The 18,811-nt window shown below is 45.2% G+C and overlaps 2 pseudogenes; both read right to left on the bottom strand.

Annotated features, from left to right (window-relative positions):
- Positions 1 to 12,922: 12,922 nt before the first annotated feature.
- On the bottom strand, positions 12,923 to 13,042 carry LOC143949764 (5S ribosomal RNA; annotated as a pseudogene).
- A 95-nt stretch (positions 13,043 to 13,137) lies between these two features.
- Positions 13,138 to 13,256, bottom strand: LOC143948965 (5S ribosomal RNA; annotated as a pseudogene).
- Between the last annotated feature and the right edge of the window lie 5,555 nt (positions 13,257 to 18,811).

The following is an 18,811-nucleotide window of genomic DNA, read 5'->3' as shown; positions in this document are numbered from 1 at the left end:
AGAGTCTAGTGTACAGAGATGCAAGGGTGTACAGAGAAGCAGGAAGCTAGTATATATAAGGCTAGTGAATACAGGCTAGTGAATGCAGATAGGCTTGAGTATACAGAGATGCTAGAGTAAACAATGAGGCTGGGGTACACAGAGAGGTTAATTTAAAGAGAGGCTAGTATATACAAAGATGTTAGTGTATATAGAGAGGTTAGTGTATAGAGAGAGTCGAGTGTAAACAGATAGGACAGTGGATATAGAGAGACTAGTGTATACAGAAGACAGGCTTGGGTATACATCAAAGCTGACAGTGTATACAGAAGACTGGGTAGTGTATACAGAGAGTCTAGTGGGTACAGAAGACAGGCTGGTGTATTCTAGCTAGTGTTTACAGTCTAGTGTATACAGAAGACAGGCTGTGGTATACAGAGGGTTTAGTGTATTACAGAGATGCAAGGGTGTACAGAGAAGCTAGTATATATAAAAGACTACAGCATACAGAAGAAAGGCTAGTGAATACAGAATAAAGGCTGGCTTCTACGGAGAGGCTACCACTACGGAGATGCAGAACACTATATATAGAGAGAGGGTATATAGAGAGGCTAGATTATACAGAGAGTGTATATAGAAGCCTGGTTAGTGTATACAGAGAAGCTAGTGTGTACAGAAGAAAGGCTAGACAGGCTATAAAGAGAGACAAGTTTTTACAGAAGACATTTTGGGGTATACAGAGATGCTAGTTTATACAGAGAGACTAATGTATACAGAAGACAGGCTAGGGCATACAGAAGACAGAAGACGGGCTAGTGTATTCAGAACATAGGCTAGTGTATATCGAAGACAGGCTATTGTATGCAGAAGACCGGCTAGTGTAAACATGCTGGTGTATATAGAGAGGCTAGTGAATTTAGAGGGTAGGCTAAGTGATAACAGAAGACAATCTGGGCTATACAGAGACATTTCATCATTTCATCTAGCTCACATCTCTAATGGAGTTTGTCTCATTGCCATGTTATGCCTTTTCATTCTTATGCTAAATATAGATCACTACACGATTTTAATCATCCACATCAAGCATGCAATAAAACTATCATACATCAAAATAAACCATGTACTCTTTTGCTCTATTTTGCATATTTGTACCGGGACCTTGAGTATGTGACAGTCCTGACACACCATCCTGACTTATTTTTCTTTATTTCTTATTAGAAATGGAGAGTACTATCTCAAAATCCGCTTAAATCTATTCACTTCTACCGCTTTTTGCTACCAGACATGCTGCACATACTAAGAGTAATGTAACCATCGCTCTCTAACGATGTAAACAGTTTTATTGCTTTTCTGACATTGACCGAGTATCTCTGACATTAACTGAGTATCTCTCTGCACTATGATCTTAATAATAATAATAATAATAATAATAATAATAGGATTGTGTAATGCAACGATCAACTAGTCAATCAATAAGCTTTCTCATTGGTACCGGCATATCCTTTAAATTTAGACTAACGCAACTATTTCTCGGCCATTTTCAAGCTAAGCTTTCAATCTCTTACCTTTGAACAGCGATACTTCCTCCCTACAATATTAAGCCATTTAAATGTCCTATTGGTCGCCTATATTATACAACTCGGTTAAAAGCCTACATGTAGAGAATAAAACTAGTCTTACATCTTAATAAAACAGTTTTATTGCTCAACCAGTATCAGCTGTCATGACAAATAAACGTTTCCACGTTTTGACTCTATTTTCTGTATTACTTCTTTTTCTCCACCTTATCTGTCACAGTTAAAACACAGTGACAAAACATTTCTTTTTACCGCAGCAAAATGTGAGAAAAGCAGTGTAAGCCGTCTTTCTGCCATATGCAACCATCTCTCGCTACCTCTATGCAATAGGATTCTCTTTCCAGTGGAAACGGAAAACAGTCAGTGTAAGCCGTCTTCGTGCGTAACAAAATTAATGGAACGATTTACACGTTAGAATTTGCAAGCTACGTCAATTTACTATTAAATAGAGTACCTTTGCATTTATCCCTTGACTTTGCAACTATCCCTTGATCCCTTTTGTGTATTCACTTTATCTCGACCTATATATACTGCCTCAATATTTTCCTAATTTGTTTTGCTATACTTATTATTATTATATCATAGAGATTACTAACTCTAAATCATTGTAAACCTAACCATAGTTATAATGTCCACAGCTAATTTTACGTTAAAGCAAAATTCACACAAAACCATCTTTTTAAAACATTTACACATTAAGAGTAATGCAACCATCTCTCGCTACCTCTATGCAATAGGATTCTCTTTCCAGTGGAAACGGAAAACAGTCAGTGTAAGCCGTCTTCTTGAGCAGCAAAATGAATGGAACGATTTACACGTTGGAATTTGCAAGCTACGTCAATTTACTGTTAAATAGAGTACCTTTGCATTTATCCCTTGACTTTGCTACTATCCCTTGATCCCTTTTGTGTATTCACTATATCTCGACCTATACATACTGCCTCAGAATTTTCCTAATTTGTTTTGCTATACTTATTATTATTATTTTATAGAGATTACTATCTCTAAATCATTGTAACAAGTTATAATGTCTACAGCTAATTTTACGTTAAAGCAAAAGTCACACAAAACCATCTTTTTAAAACCTTTTACACACTGCACATTAAGATTAATGCAACCATCTCTCGCTACCTCTATGCAATAGGATTCTCTTTCTGACTCTATTTTGTGTATTACTTCTTCTCCACATTAACTGTCACACTGATAACCATTTGTAACACATAACACTTGCAACACATTTTTTAACAGCGGCAAAATGTGAGAAAAGCAGTGGGACGGTTTACTTGATTGAGAAGTGGTTGCAGTAGCATAGCAATACATTAATAACACATAATGCAACTATTTTACATTCATTTTACATTCACATCATGCATACATCCTAATGTAAGCTGTCTATCATTATTAATGTTCATGGTTACTGATACATTATGCCGATGACCAGTGGAAACGGAAAACAGTCAGTGTAAGCCGTCTTCGTGCGTAACATAATTAATGGAACGATTTACACGTTGGAATTTTCAAGCTACGTCAATTTACTCTTAAATACCCTTTAGCTGCTTAGCTCACACTTTGCTGTATGTAGCCGCGTTTACATGTAAGTAACCAATGGGGATTGACATTTCATGTCCATCTCACATCTCTAATGCAATTTGTCTCTTTGCCATGTCATACTTTGCCAGTTATTATACTTTCTCATCCGATATTAACCTAGGCGTTGCTGATATTTCATGATTACAGCAATCATCTCATCTAATTGCTATTCCGACATTCTGCCTTGGTATTTCTTTGCAACGCTCTATTGAACAATGTAAAGGTAAGCTAGATATTTTGTGTATTTCCACTTAAACTCTACCTGTATATACTGTCTCAATATTAACCTTTCTAATTTTGCTAAATTAGATTATAGAGTTTGCTATGTCTAAATCCAGGTTACCTACTCACCTTTATTACGTATACTGCTAATTTTAGGATAATACAAAACCATCTTATTGCTTCTTTACACGCTGCACATATTAAGAGTAATGCAATGCTACCGTGAACAGTTTAATTGCTCGTCTCACATTTAGCTGGTATCTCTCTGCTATAGGAAACTGAATTTGTACTACAACGATCACTCATCTAATATCAGTCCACTCAGTGCTACCGGGATAACTTTTACATTTAGAGTAATGAAATGATTTCTCAGTTATTTTGGAGCTACTGCAACTAACGCTTCCGATCTCATTTCGACTGCAATACTTAATCTCTGCTATTGCAGAATATTTAGCTGCTTAGCTCACACTTTGCTGTACGTAGCCGTGGCGATTGGCATTTCAACTCTAATTCATATTCACATTTCTAATGCAGTTTGTCTTTTTGCCATGTCATCCTCTGTTAGTTATTATGCTTTCTCATCCTTGTGCTCCAATATTGGGGTATATTCACTACATGATTAAAGACACGTAATGAACTTGATTGATAAAAACCTACACACGTTGTTGCTGTTATTTCGTGTATTTCCACTTAAACCCTTTATAGTTATTTTGCTATATTTATTACTAGTATAAACAGATTACTATCTCTAAATCCTGGTAAACTAGCTCACACTAAACCATCAAATTTCTACCTTACACGCAGCACATATTAACATATTAACATTTAGCCGGTATAGTGAAATAGTAAACGAAATGTGTAGATCACTCATCTAATATCGTATTTTCAGTGCTGCCGGAACATATTTTAAATTTAGAGTAATGCAACGATTTCTCAGTTTTATGAAGCTACTGCAACTAACGCTTTGAATCTCTTTCCTGATAAATTACGCTCTGCAATATTAAGCCATGTAAATTGTCCTATTGGTCTGCTAACAATGCTATGTATAATAATACAAATCTTTTAAAAGCAATATCGTCTCACTGCAATACTTACACTCTGCATAATATATATGCATAATGCGAATAATGCTAATACTAAAGTCGTCTAAAACTCGGCTATAAGTAGAGAATAAAACTATCTTAGATCAAAATAAACCATGTACTGCCAAACCAATAACGGCCAATTACTTAACGTCTATCAGTCAATGACTTAACAAAATAAACTTAGCACTCTTTTGCTCTATTTTGAATAGTTGTAGTTCTCCACATTAACTGTCACATTGATATCACCACTGACAATACACCACTTTTTAACAGCACCAAAATATGAAAAAAGCACTTTATATGTTTCAAAAGTAGTTGCATTAGCAAAAAATAAAGTCCTGTCTTCTTTACACGCTAGCTTTTCTGTATACATTAATCTCTCTGTGTACACCAGCCACTCAATATAGACTAGCCTCTCTGTCTTCTGTATACAGGTGCCCGTAATCTATATACACTAGCCTGCCTTCTTTTTACAATAGTCTTGGTGTCCCAGCCTCTCTGCATACACTAGCCTCACTGAATTCCCCAGACTGTCTTCTGTATACACAAGCCTATCTGTAAAAAAAAATAGCCGTTCTTCTGCATACTCTAGCCTCTCTGTGTAACACAGTGTCTCTCTGGATTCCCTAGCCTACATCTCTGCATACCCAGGACCTTCCTCTGTATAATCTAGCCTATCTGTATACACTAGCCTGTCTTTTGTACAAATTAGCTTCTCTGTAGCCGGTCTTCTGTATACACGATCCTCACTGTCTACTCTTGGTTGTCTTTTGTATACACTAGCATCTCTTTATACATATACATATACAGTGTCTGCCTACACTATCCTCTCTTTGTAACTCAACTTCTCTCTCTGTATACCTTAGCTTCCATCTCTGCATACCCAGGACGTTCTTCTCTATAATCTAGCCTATGTGTATACACTAGCCGGTCTTCTGTAGACATTAGCCTTCCTGTATAAACTAGCTGGTCTACTGTATACACTAGTCCGTCTGTATACACTAGCAAGCTTGCATACACTAGCCTCTCTGTGTAACCCAGCCTCCATCTCTGCATACCCAGGACGTTCTTCTCTATAATCTAGCCTATTTGTATACACTAGCCTGTCTTTTGTACACATTAGCCTCTCTGTATAAACTAGCCGGTCCTCTGTATACACTAGTCCATCTGTATACACTAGCAAGTCTGTGTAACCAAGCCTCTCTCTCTGCATACCCTAGCCTCCATCTCTTGCATAAACCAGGACCTTCTTCTGTATAATCTAGCCTATCTGTATACACTAGCCTGTCTTTTGTACACATTAGCCTCTCTGTGTAAACTAGCCGGTCTACTGTATACACTAGTCCATCTGTATACACTAGCAAGTCTGCATACTCCTGCCTCTCTGTGTAACCCAGCCTCGCTCTCTCTCTCTGTATACCCTAGCCTCCATCTCTGCATACCAAAGACGTTCTTCTGTATAATCTAGCCTATCTGTATAAACTAGCCTGTCTTTTGTACACATTAACCTTTCTGTATAAACTAGCCGGTCCTCTGTATACACTAGTCCGTCGGTATACACTAGCATCTCTTTATACATTAGCTCTCTGTATACCCAAGCCTCTCTGTATACACTAGTGCACCGGTATACACTAGCAAGTCTGCATACACTAGCCTCTCTTTGTAACCCAACTGCTCTCTCTGCATACCCAGGACGTTCTTCTCTATAATCTAGCCTATCTGTATAATCTAGCCTATCTGTATACACTAGCCATCCATCTCTGCATACCCAGGACGTTCTTCTCTATAATCTAGCCTATTTGTATACACTAGCCTGTCTTTTGTACACATTTGCCTCTCTGTATAAACTAACCGGTCTTCTGTATTACACTAGTCCCCCTGTATACACTAGCAAGTATGCATACTCTAGCCTCTCTCTCTGTATACCCTAGCAAGTCTGCATACTCCTGCCTCTCTGTGTAACCCAGCCTCACTCTCTCTCTGTATACCCTAGCCTCCATCTCTGCATACCCAGGACGTTCTTTTGTATAATCTAGCCTATCTGTTTAAACTAGCCTGTCTTTTGTACACATTAGCCTCTCTATATAAACTAGCCGGTCCTCTGTATACACTAGTCCGTCTGTATACATTAGCAAGTCTGTGTAACCAAGCCTCTCTCTCTGCATACCCTAGCCTTCATCTCTTGCATAACCAGGACCTTCTTATGTATAATCTAGCCTATCTGTATACACTAGCCTGTCTTTTGTACACATTAGCCTCTCTGTATAAACTAGCCGGTCTACTGTATACACTAGTCCATCTGTATACACTAGCAAGTCTGCATACTCCTGCCTCTCTGTGTAACACAGTCTCTCTCTCTGTATACCCTAGCCTCCATCTCTGCATAACCATGACGTTCTTCTGTATAATCTAGCCTGTGTTTTGTACACTTTAGCCTCTCTGTATAAACTAGCCGGTCTTCTGCATACACGAGTCTCTCTTTATACCCTTGGATGTCTTTTGTATACACTAGCTGCTCTTTATACATTAGCTCTCTGTATACCCAAGCCTCTCTATACACTAGTCCGTCTGTATACACTAGCAAGTCTGCATACACCAGCCTCTCTGTGTAACCCAGCCTCTCTCTCTGCATACCCAAGATGTTCTTCTCTATAATCTAGCCTATTTGTATACACTAGCCTGTCTTTTGCACACATTAGCCTCCCTATATAAACTAGCCGGTCTTCTGTATACACTAGTCCGTCTGTATACACTAGCAAGTATGCATACTCTAGCCTCTCTCTCTGTATACCCTAGCCTCCATCTCTGCATACCCAGGACGTTCTTCTGTATAATCTAGTTTATCTGTATACACTAGTGTATACAGACAGACTAGTGTATACAGAGGACCGACTAATGTGTACTAAAGACAGGCTAATGTATACAGATAGGCTAGATTATACAGAAGAACGTCCTGGGTATGCAGAGCGCTCAGCTTCAAGGTATGGCCAACGTGAGTAATATGAGGGACACTCCTCACCCCCGCCCCCACCTACCAGATCTGAGTTTCATCCCCTTGCCCTCTCTGCCCCGGTCATCTGGTGGCAGTTTTATGCACTCCCTGGCCCCCACCCATTCATAATCCTTACCGACCTTTCTTTCCGCTGCTCACAGGAACACACTGGATGACTTGTCTAATTAACCAACTTGTACAAGACACAGCTATCCTCCTGTCCGACACCGGTCCCCCTTGGAGGCTTTACCCCTCACTGTTTGGGTGGTCCCTGCCTCTCCCTGGATGCTCCACATATACCACAACGACATTGTCAGAGGGGCACCACTTGACAGGACACAGGGCTTTCATTCCGGTGGCATCTCCCATTGGAGGAAGGGATGATGGCCCCAACCCCTTGGCAGCAGGTTCTTTCATGTACAGACCAGGGCGGCTCATCTTCCCTTCTGGAGTCTTGACCTTAGATGGGGGAGTTGCACTTTGGGGGGTCTGAGTGATACCTAATGCGCTGTACTGGAAGGGCTTGACATTCCTGCATATGTGTCCCCTCCCCCTGGATGCGCCCCTTGTCCCCCCCTCTGGCTCCCACCTACTCTTTGCTGACATTGCCTTCTGCAGCTTTCGGGGACCCTGGATGACTTATTTATTGAGCCTATTGGTACGAGACACTGCTTCCCTCCAGGGTGACTCTGGACCCCCCTGGAGGATTTACCCCTTACTGTTTGGGCGGTCCCAGCCTCCCTCTGGATGCTCTACACAGCCCCCGATGGCGATGCAGGAGAGACACTAATTGGCGGGCCCTAGGACTGCTGCTCGGGTGAAGTCTCCCATTGGATGGAGGGATGGTGGCCCCAGCCCCTTGCCTGCCGGATTTTCCATGCACCGACCAGGGCTGCTCCTCTTTCATCTTGATGTGGTGACCATGGAGGGGAGGAGTTGAAATTTATGGGGTCCGGGTGTTTGCTGGTGGGAGTGCGCTAAAGGACTTGACATTTCTGCATGTTTGTCCCCTCTCCCCTGTTTCCCCCCTCCCTTCCCCCCCTTCCCACCCTTCCCTTCCCTCCTTTCCCTCCCTCTTTCCCCCTTCCACTCCCCCTTTCCCCCCTTCCACTCCCCCTTTCCCCCCTTCCCTGCCCCTTTTCCCCCCGGGGCGTGGACAGGGGAGAGGGGGTAAGGAGAGGACAATCTGCCAAAGGGAGAAATGCATTTGTTCGGGGACTGCATGTACTTTAGGGGTATGGGATGGGGGGTGGTGGATCCCATTCTGTGATGCCTTTTCTGTTGTGACGGGCTCCCTCGTGCATGCCTATGTTTAGGGCGAGCCGAGGAGACCCCTCAGTGCTGACAGTTATATGCTCTACCTCTGTTTTGGTTATACTATTGTTTTTTGTTTCTTTGATGTTACTGATTGTCTTTTATTTGCATAGCGGTATCAGACGTGACATTTACCACTGCCGGGACTGGGGGGACTAGGATTCGGGGGCTCCCTCTCCGACCTGTCTACCCAATAACCCAAGTAGGACAGCGCTTTAAACCCAGTGTACATCTGGTAAGCGCTATAGCATAATTGTGCTGTTTTAGTATACCCTTCCTGTACTGTTGAGTGCGGACAACCCTTAATTTCCCTCTCCCCCTGGGGTTGGGGTGCCCGGCCTCTTTTTCCCTTTACCTTTCCTTCCATTTGCCCTTCCTTTCTCCCCCTTAGTTCCCGCCATGCATGACCTACCCAAAACCTACCTTGGTTCAACTTTCTTTGCTTTTCTCTGACGTCCCCCTCCCCCTCCCCGAGGAGCGATGGGAGACTCAGTCAAGGTCACCTCTCTAAACGTTAAGGGACTGAACTCCCCTGAAAAACGGTGGATCCTCCTGGGAAAACTGAACACATCCTGTACTGATGTGGCCTTTATACAAGAAACACATTTTAAAAATACTAGCCTCCCCTTTCTATGGTCGAGATCCTTCCCTAAGGTCTACCACTCTACTAACCCCTCCTCTCCATTCTGATCTCTAGCAGGCTCCCCTGGGTTCTCCAGGATTCTCTGGTGGACCCTGGGGGCCAATATCTTTTTCTTAGGGGCCACATTGGAGAGCGCCTTTTTACATTTGCCACTGTGTACGCTCCCAATGATCACCAAGACACGTTCCTCAGAACTACCCTGCACAGATTATGTGACTTTCGGGAGGGCCAATTGATATTAGGTGGGGACTTTAATGTCCCCTTTCGCCATCGGTTGACACTTCTGCCTCTTGCTCCTCGCTCCCTACCCCTCACCTAGGTCTCTATTCTGGCACCTTAATGAGAGCCTCATCCAGATACCGGAAGTTTTAGCAGATGTGACCAGGGAATTGGACCTTTATTTCCAAGAAAACTAAAGCAGGACTGTGACCCGGGGATAATTTGGGAGGCTCACAAGTCAGTACTCCGCAGGGTACTTATCAGGAACAGCTTGCTAATCTGTTTCGTGAACTTGCCTCTGTGGAAGCGAAACATAAACATACCCCCTTACGGACCTTAGAGATTGAATTGGGGACACTCCATACCCATATTGCTGTCCTTCTCCATTATAAAGCGAAAGCGGCACTCCAGTTCTGTCGTAAACTGACGTAGGAGTCAGAGGACAAATGCAGAAAAATCTTAGCCAGGTCGGTAAAGGAGTTGAAATCTGGCTCTTACATACCACAGTTGATAGATGAGAATGGCCAGAGGGCCTCTACCCCAACCCAAATAGTTGAAGTCTTTGAAAAATGTTACTCTGATCTCTACAACCTGCCCGATTCAGGGTCTGGACAGGACAATATAGACAGATATGTAACCGGTTCTGGTCTACCAACCCTCTCATCGGAATCACGGGAGTACTTGGAGGACCCGATCACACTGGAAGAAGTCCAGACGGCCGTGGGACCTCCGAAGGTGGGTAAGGCTCCGGGCCCTGACGGATATACCGCACAATACTTTAAGACCTTCCTCCCTATTCTCGGCCCGCGCTTGGTGAATTTATTTAATACTCTGAGCTCAAATGGGGATTTTCCTGAGGATACCCTTAGAGCCCACATCTCGTTGATACCTAAGGAGGGCAAAGACCCGGGCCTATGTGGCAGCTACAGACCCATTTCCCTCCAAAATTCGGTCCTAAAACTATTCTCTAACTCCTCGCCACGTGATTGGCACATCACTTGTAGTCCCTTATACATATTGACCAGTTAGGTTTTATTCCCACCAGGGAAGATAAGGACAACACCACTAAGGTGCTTACCCTGATCCGTAAAGCAAAGTCATCTGGGACCCCTTGTCTTTTCATGAGTAATGATGCCGAGAAGGCTTTTGATCGGGTCAAATGGACATTAATGTTCTCGGTCCTTTGCCATATAGGTCTGAGTGAACGGATGCTGGCATGGATAAGTAAGATATACTCACGTACTTACATTCCACCGGACATCGCGCGTACGTTTATGTTGAACTTCCCCCCACCCCTTGTCACTAAGATCCGCAGTTTGCTTCACGGGTGGCATTCTGGCCTCCATTCCTGGTTCAGCAGATGCAATCTCATTAAAATGAACATACTCCCTAAATTTACTTATCTTTTCCAAGCTCTCCCGATCCAGATTCCAGTCCTGTTTTTTAAGCAAGCTCAATCCTTGCTCACTCAATTTAACTGGGCCCACAAAAATCCCAGACTTAAGCGGTCACAGCTGACATTGTCTAAACAACAGGGAGGGTTGGTTCTCCCTAACTTGCGACGCTACTACCTGGCCTCCCATCTGGGCCGTGTATTGGACTGGAATCGAAACAAACTTTCTAAGCTCACTCCCGAATTCCGCTAAGAAGCGCCATGTAGTGCTATAAGTATTTACCCACAGAATTTATGTCACATCCCACTATAGGGGCTTAGTTGAAAGTCAGTCACCTGATCACTACCCAAAACACACTCACGTCTTTGACTTTCCCCCTATTCCCTATACGTGGCCATCCAACCTTTGAACTGGGGACCCACTTAGAAATTCCAACCTAGACAATGCGTCTAAATTCGTCATTGATGGAAAATGGCCTTCTTTCTCAACCCTAACAGATCCGACAGGGCTTTTCCAACTGCCTTTTTGGAGAGCGGCGCAATGACATCATTTTCTCCATTCCATCCCCAATCCTCAAACGTTCGCCCGCCCTCAGACAGAGTTTGAGACTCTATGCAGGAGCGAAGGCCCTTTGGCCCACATTCTCTCTCAAACAGATTACCCACACTTAACCTGTCTGTCCAACTGGGAAAAGGACCTTAATTGCTAATTTTCCCCAGCACAGAGACAACGCATTATCACTTTGGCTCTCAAAATGTCGCTGTGCACGAAGATACAGGAGACGAATTTTAAACTTCTCACCAGGTGGTATTTGACACCATCAAAGCTGCAGAAATGTTTCTCCTCTTCCTCGAACATATGCTGGAGGTGTGGAGAAGAAGAGGGCACGTTGCTGCACATTTTTTGGTCCTGCCTCAGCTTGGTGGACTTCTGGACAGAGATCCGATGCATAACACAAAAATTCACAGACTTCTCCATCCAGGAAGAGGCTGCATTCTTTCTCTTGCACCATTCATAGATTCCCATTAAGAAGTACAAAAAAATCTATTTTACGTCATGTGATAAATGCGGCGAAATCCTGCATCCCTCTCTATTGGAAAAAATGTTCCCCCCCTTTCATTACTCACTGGCTTAAGAAAATAGAGGACATTAAAAAAAATGGAGGACTTGATCCTCACATCACAAGGTATACAAGAATTTTTTAAACAAACCTGAGACATCTGGAATACCTTTATATTCTCACTGGAAGGATGTCGCCTGCTATCGCCTTAGTGCTCTGAGCTTTCCTTGACTGGCCCCTTGGACAGTGGCTGCCATCGTGTCTCGTCCCCTCTTCTCCTTTTCTGATCTTTCAACCCTTCTCTTTTCTGCCTTCCTCCCCTATCTCTCACCCCCTCCACCCCCTCTCTCTTTTGGAAAGAGTGGAAAATTGGGAATGACGGCCCCACATCCCCCTCTGGATGGATTATGCCGGAGGGACCTGGGGGTTTGTGTGACCCTGGATCTTGGTACAGTACTTTATCCGTGCCTCGAATCATTGTGATTGATGGAAGGCAGACTCACAGTTGCGAATATACCTGTATCAAGTATTGTTCAGCTGCTTTTTGCTCTGTATTTCTCTGTTGCATTATGTACTCGGGGGACCGTCTTCCCCTATTTGGAGAAAAAATTATATTTGAAAAAAAAAAGAAGCCTACGACACCTGGTATTTCCAGGCGGTTTCCCATCCAGGCATTAACCAGGCCTGACCCTGCTTAGCCTCCAAGATCAGACGAGATGGAACAGATTCAGGGCGATGTGGCCGTAGCCGATATCTTCAGGCACTCTCAACTCTCTTGACAAACACCAAGATGGTCACCTTGGAAACAAGCGGAAAAAAATAGGTCAACGGCCACAACATAAAAAGAAGCCTACGGCATCTGGAAATCCCAGGCGGTCTCCCATCCAGGTACTAAACTGGTCCCAACCCTGCTTAGCCTCTGAGATCAGATGAGATTGGGCTCTTTTAGGGTGGTGTGGCCGTAGGAGATTTCTTCAGGCACTCTCAACCTTGACTAACGCCAATATGGTCACCTTGGGAAACAAACAAAAAAATCAAGTCAACGCCAACAACATGAGAAGAAGTCTACAGCACCTAGTATTCCCAGGTGGTCTCCCATCCAGGTATTAACAAGGCCCGACCCTGTTTAGTCTCTGAGATCAGACGAGATCTGGTGCTTTCAGGGTTATGTGGCCATAGGCGAGCTCTTCAAGCACTCTCAACCCTCTTGACAAACACCAAGATGGTCACCTTGGTAAACAAACAAAAAAAAAAAAACAAGTCAACGCCAACAACATAAAAATAAGCCTTCAGCACCTAGTATTCCCAGGTGGTCTCCAATCCAGGTACTAGCAAGGCCCGACCCTGTTTAGCCTCTGAGATCAGAGGAGATCGGGCGCTTTCAGGCTTATGTGCCCATAGGCAATCTCTTTGGGCACTCTCAACCCTCTTGACAAATGCCAAGATGGTCACCTTGGGAAACAAGCGAAAAAAAAACAAAACGAATCAAGGCCAACAACATAAAAAGAAGCCTACAATAACTGGTATTCCCAGGTGGTCTCCCATCCAGGTACTAACCAGGCCTGACTCTTCTTAGCCTCCAAGATCAGACGAGATTGGGTGCTTTCAGAGTGCTCGGACTCTTTCCCCATCACTAATGGGACGAGGCAGGGGTGCCCTCTGTCTCCCCTAATTTTTATTCTGACACTGGAACCACTTATGTGTCACGTTCGGAATGACCCGAATATTACTGGCATATCCAAACCCTCGGCACACCACAAAATTGCGGCGTACGCTGACGATCTAATTTTTTTCGTCTCCAATCCACACATTTCGCTTCCCAATATACTCGTGGCTCTCCGGCGATACGGCAGCCTATCAAACTATAAAATCAATTGCACCATCGGCTGTATTGAATATATCGGTCCCGGATGGTGAGGCCAAGAGGCTATGCTCCGCTTTTCCATTCTACTGAGCTGAAAAATCTATACGTTACCTGGGCGTTGACATCGCAGCGGATTTGGTGCAATTGTACCCGCTTAATTTTCTTCCTCTCCTGAATAGACTGAAATCTGATTTGGGAAACTGGCATGATTTAACACTGACCTGGTTCGGGCGCTGTAATGCATTCAAAATGACGGCCCTCCCGCGGATCTTATACTTGTTCCAGACATTATCGATCCGGTTACCCCCAATCTTTTTCAGACATCTGCAGGTGCTGCTCCGGGACTTTATTTGGGCGCGCAAACCGCCCAGAGCCCGTTTGCAATTGCTTGCCAGACCAAAGGACAAGGGGGGTCTGGGTCTCCCAGATCTGAGACAATACAACAGAGCGACTCTGCTAGCGAGAGTCGTTGATTGGCATTGTAATGGCCCACACAAGCAGTGGGTGGAGATGGAGATTGAGGATGGATCCATTCCCCTATTGACCTCCCCGTGGCTCCTGTCCTCCCTACCAAAAGACCTCAGAGATCACCCCGTAGTGGGAGCTACGTTGGCTGTTGTGCGGAGGTTGTTCCGCTGCACACACATTGCTCCCCTGCCGTCACCAATGACTCCGGTTATAGGTAATCCAGACTTCCCACCGGGATTTACCAACAAGAAACTGCGACAGTTGACAGTGGTGGGGAAACAGCGTCTGGGAGAGGTGTGGTCCTCGGGAGGGCTCCCGACCACGCAAACTGTCGCCGAGCTTTCTGACCCTCCGCTTGACTTGTTTAATGCTTATCAACTTCGTCACTTTCTTCTGGCCATACAAAGGGCCCCCTACACTCCTAGAGACCTGACGCCCTATGAATCCATCTGTCACAAAAAGGAACCTGTGCAACACACCCTCTCCCTCCTGTACAACCTATTAAGTAGTCAGGAGGAGGAGTCGACCCCACCATTTATCCACAAATGGGAGATTGCATTTGGCATCACATTTACCCCACAACAGATAGGGAATATCCTGACATTAGTACATAAAGCTTCCATCGCAAACCAATATCAAGAATCAGGATACAAGATAGTCTCACGCTGGTATAGAGTCCCATACCTTCTGAATAAAATGAATAGATCGATTCCGGATGTTTGTTGGAGGTGCAATTCAGATACGGGGACCATGGGACACATTTTCTGGGCATGCCCGGCCTTGAGGAACTTTTGGGTGGAGGTGACCGGGACAATAAAAACAGCCTGTTCGAAAATACAAAAAAACCCTCACGATGCAACTCCTGAACGCCGCCCGGGCCTGCATTCCCACACTGTGGAGGCAGCCTCAGCCCCCATCCAAGGTGCTGTGGTATTCCAAAGTCAATCATATTCTCCGGATGGAAGAATTGACCGCCACCCTTCACAACACTGAAGAGGCATTTAGTGTTACATGGAGGCCCTGGAGGTATTTTACTGGTACTTGAGACTACATTTGGGAGGTGAGCAGCGCGCCTGTCCCAGAAAACGACTGAACATCTAACGTTTACCTACGTAGGCCAAGTCTGCCCTGGGTGGCATTCCCCCCCTTCCCTTTTTGTCTTTATTTTTCTTTTTTTCCCTGCCGCCATCCCCCCCCTCTTCTCTCTCCGTCTTTGCACTCTCTTCTTCCCCCGTCCTCCCTTTTGACTATGCCTTGTCTCCTTACTAGCCTTTGGGACCCAGAAGAACCCCAGGGTTCTGGACACGACCGGCTCATATTTTACTCTGGTTCACGTAGGTCATGATAAGCTGGCTCGCTGTGGTCCCAGTTGTTCTCCATGATTACATTTGTCCGAATGGAGCTGCATTAGTTATACTGTACTACATGTCGGAGGTGGGGTTTCTCTCTTTTCTGCATGAAACTCTAGGACTCCCCTCTGAGAACCCAGAGTTATTTGGCTGCCTATTTTTTGTTACCATGTAATTGTGACCCTGGGTCATGCTGTATGGTTGACTGTTATATTTATGTTGTTCTACTTATACTTAATAAAAGAATAAAACAAAAAAAAAAAAAAAAGTCAATGCCAACAACTTAAAAAAAAAGCCTATGGCATCGAGAAATCCCAGGCGGTCTCCCATCCCGGTACTAACCAGGTCCCAACCCTGCTTAGCCTCTGAGACAGGGCTGGTGCAAGGATCGTTGACACCCTAGGCGAAAACCTAATTTTGCCACCCCCCCCCCGGCTGCGCCCATGACTCCACCTGCCCTTGCTACACATGACCTATCTGACCCCTACACTGACCCCCTGACACATAAACTAATCCACCTGACTCCTACTTCCTGCACTACTCACATCACATTGACCCCTACACTGACCCACCTGATAATTACACCGACCCACCTGGCACCTACACCAACCCACCTGGCACCTACACTGCCAATTACACTGACCATCGCGCTGACACCTACACTGACCATCACGCTGACACCTACACTGACCATCACGCTGACACCTACCCTGAAAACACATACCCTGAAAACACATACCCTGAAAACACATACCCTGAAAACACATACCCTGACACATAAAATGGCACTGACGCATACACTGACGCATACACTGACGCATACACTGACATGACACATACACTGACACGACACATACACTGACACATTACACTGACACGACACATACACTGACACGACACATCACACTGGCATGACACATACAGTGGCATGACACATACACTGACACATCACACTGGCATGACACATACACAGACACATCACACTGGCATGACACATACACAGACACATCACACTGACATGACACATACACTGACATGACACATACACAGACACATCACACTGACATGACACATACACTGACACATCACACTGACATGACACATACACTGACACATTACACTGACATGACAGATACACTGACACGACACATACACTGACACATCACACTGGCATGACACATACACAGACACATCACAATGACATGACACATACACAGACACATCACACTGACATGACACATACACAGACACATCACACTGACATGACACATACACAGACACATTACACTGACATGACACATACACTGACACATTACACTGACATGACACATACACTGACACGACACATACACTGACACATCACACTGGCATGACACATACACTGACACATTACACTGACATGACACATACACTGACACATTACACTGACATGACACATACACAGACACATCACACTGACATGACACATACACAGACACATCACACTGACATGACACATACACAGACACATCACACTGACATGACACATACACAAACACATCACACTGGCATGACACATACACAGACACATCACACTGACATGACACATACACAGACACATCACACTGACATGACACATACACAGACACACCACACTGGCATGACACTGACACACATCACACTGACCTACCTGACTCCTACTTCCTGCATTACTCACACACAAACCCCCTCCATACAGCTCAATGGATCCATCCTCCTCCTTACCTCTGCTCTTTGATGCTGCCTTCAGCGACCATTATCCCACCGGGCCTCTCCGACTCCTCCGCACTGCCAGCGCCGTCCACCCGCTCCGCCGGGGCCACACCAGCGCCATCCATCCGCTCCGCCGGGGCTCCGCCTCCATCATATCCCCGCCGGGACCAGGCCAGCGCCGTCAACCCCGCTCCATGATGTCCCCGCCGGGCAGGAGGTCAGCTGACCGACCTCTCGAAGCTCCCATCTCCGCCGAGCCCCGCCCCTCCGCTGCACTCACACAGACACACAGCGCAGCTCCAGAGGGACAGGCTGGAGCAAAGGAGTCCCGGAGCGGCGCTGTGAGATGAGTACGGTGGGGCGCTCAGCGGGAAACATGGGGGATTGGTGGCGCCGGTGGAACACCACAGGGGGGGCGAGAGAGCAGAAGAGGAGCTCACACTGGGCAGAGGCCGTAGTTGCGCCCTAGGTGGTAGTGCGCCCTAGGCGGCTGCCTACTTCGCCTAGTGGTAGCGCCGGCCCTGCTCTGAGATCAAATGAGATTTGGCTCTTTCAGGGTGATGCAGCCATAGTAGATTTTTTCAGGCACGCTCAACCCTCTTGACAAATGCCAAGATGGTCACCTTAGGAAACAAACAAAAAAAACAAGTCAACACCAACAACATAAAAAGAAGCCTACCGCACCTAGTATTTCCAGGCGGTCTCCCATCCAGGTATTAACAAGGCGCGACCCTTTCTAGCCTCTGAGATCAGCAGAGATTGGGCGCTTTCAGGGGGATGTGCCCATAGGCAATCTCTTTGGGCACTCTCATCCCTCTTGAAAAATGCCAAGATAGTCACCCTGGGAAACAAGCGAAAAAAAACAGGTCAACGCCAACAACATAAAAAGAAGAATACGGCACCTGGTATTCCAAGGCCGTCTCCCATTCAAGTACTAACTAGGCCCAACCCTTCTTAGCCTCTGAGATCAGAAGAGATAGGGTGCTTTCAGGGTGATGTGGCTGTAAGCGATCTCTTTAGGCACTCTCAACCCTCTTGACAAATGCCAAGATGATCCCTTTGGGAAACAAGCGAAAAAAACAGGTCAACACCAACAACATAAAAAGAAGCCTGCGGCATCTGGAAAACCCAGGCGGTCTCCCATCCAGGTACAAACCAGGCCCAACCCTGCTTAGCCTCTGAGACCAAACGAGATTGGGTGCTTTCAGGGTGTTGTGCCCATAGGCAATTTCTTTGTGCACTCTCAACCCTCTTGACACATGCCAAGATGGTCACCTTGGGAAACAAGGGAAAAAAAACAGGTCAACGCGACAACATAATGAGA

Source organism: Lithobates pipiens, unplaced genomic scaffold (assembly GCF_037356315.1).
Source record: "Lithobates pipiens isolate NorthernLeopardFrog02 unplaced genomic scaffold, aLitPip1_a1.2 Scaffold_30, whole genome shotgun sequence".
NCBI lineage: Eukaryota > Metazoa > Chordata > Amphibia > Anura > Ranidae > Lithobates > Lithobates pipiens.
Note: the sequence above shows the minus strand (reverse complement) of the source record. Positions and strands in the feature narration are given on the sequence as shown.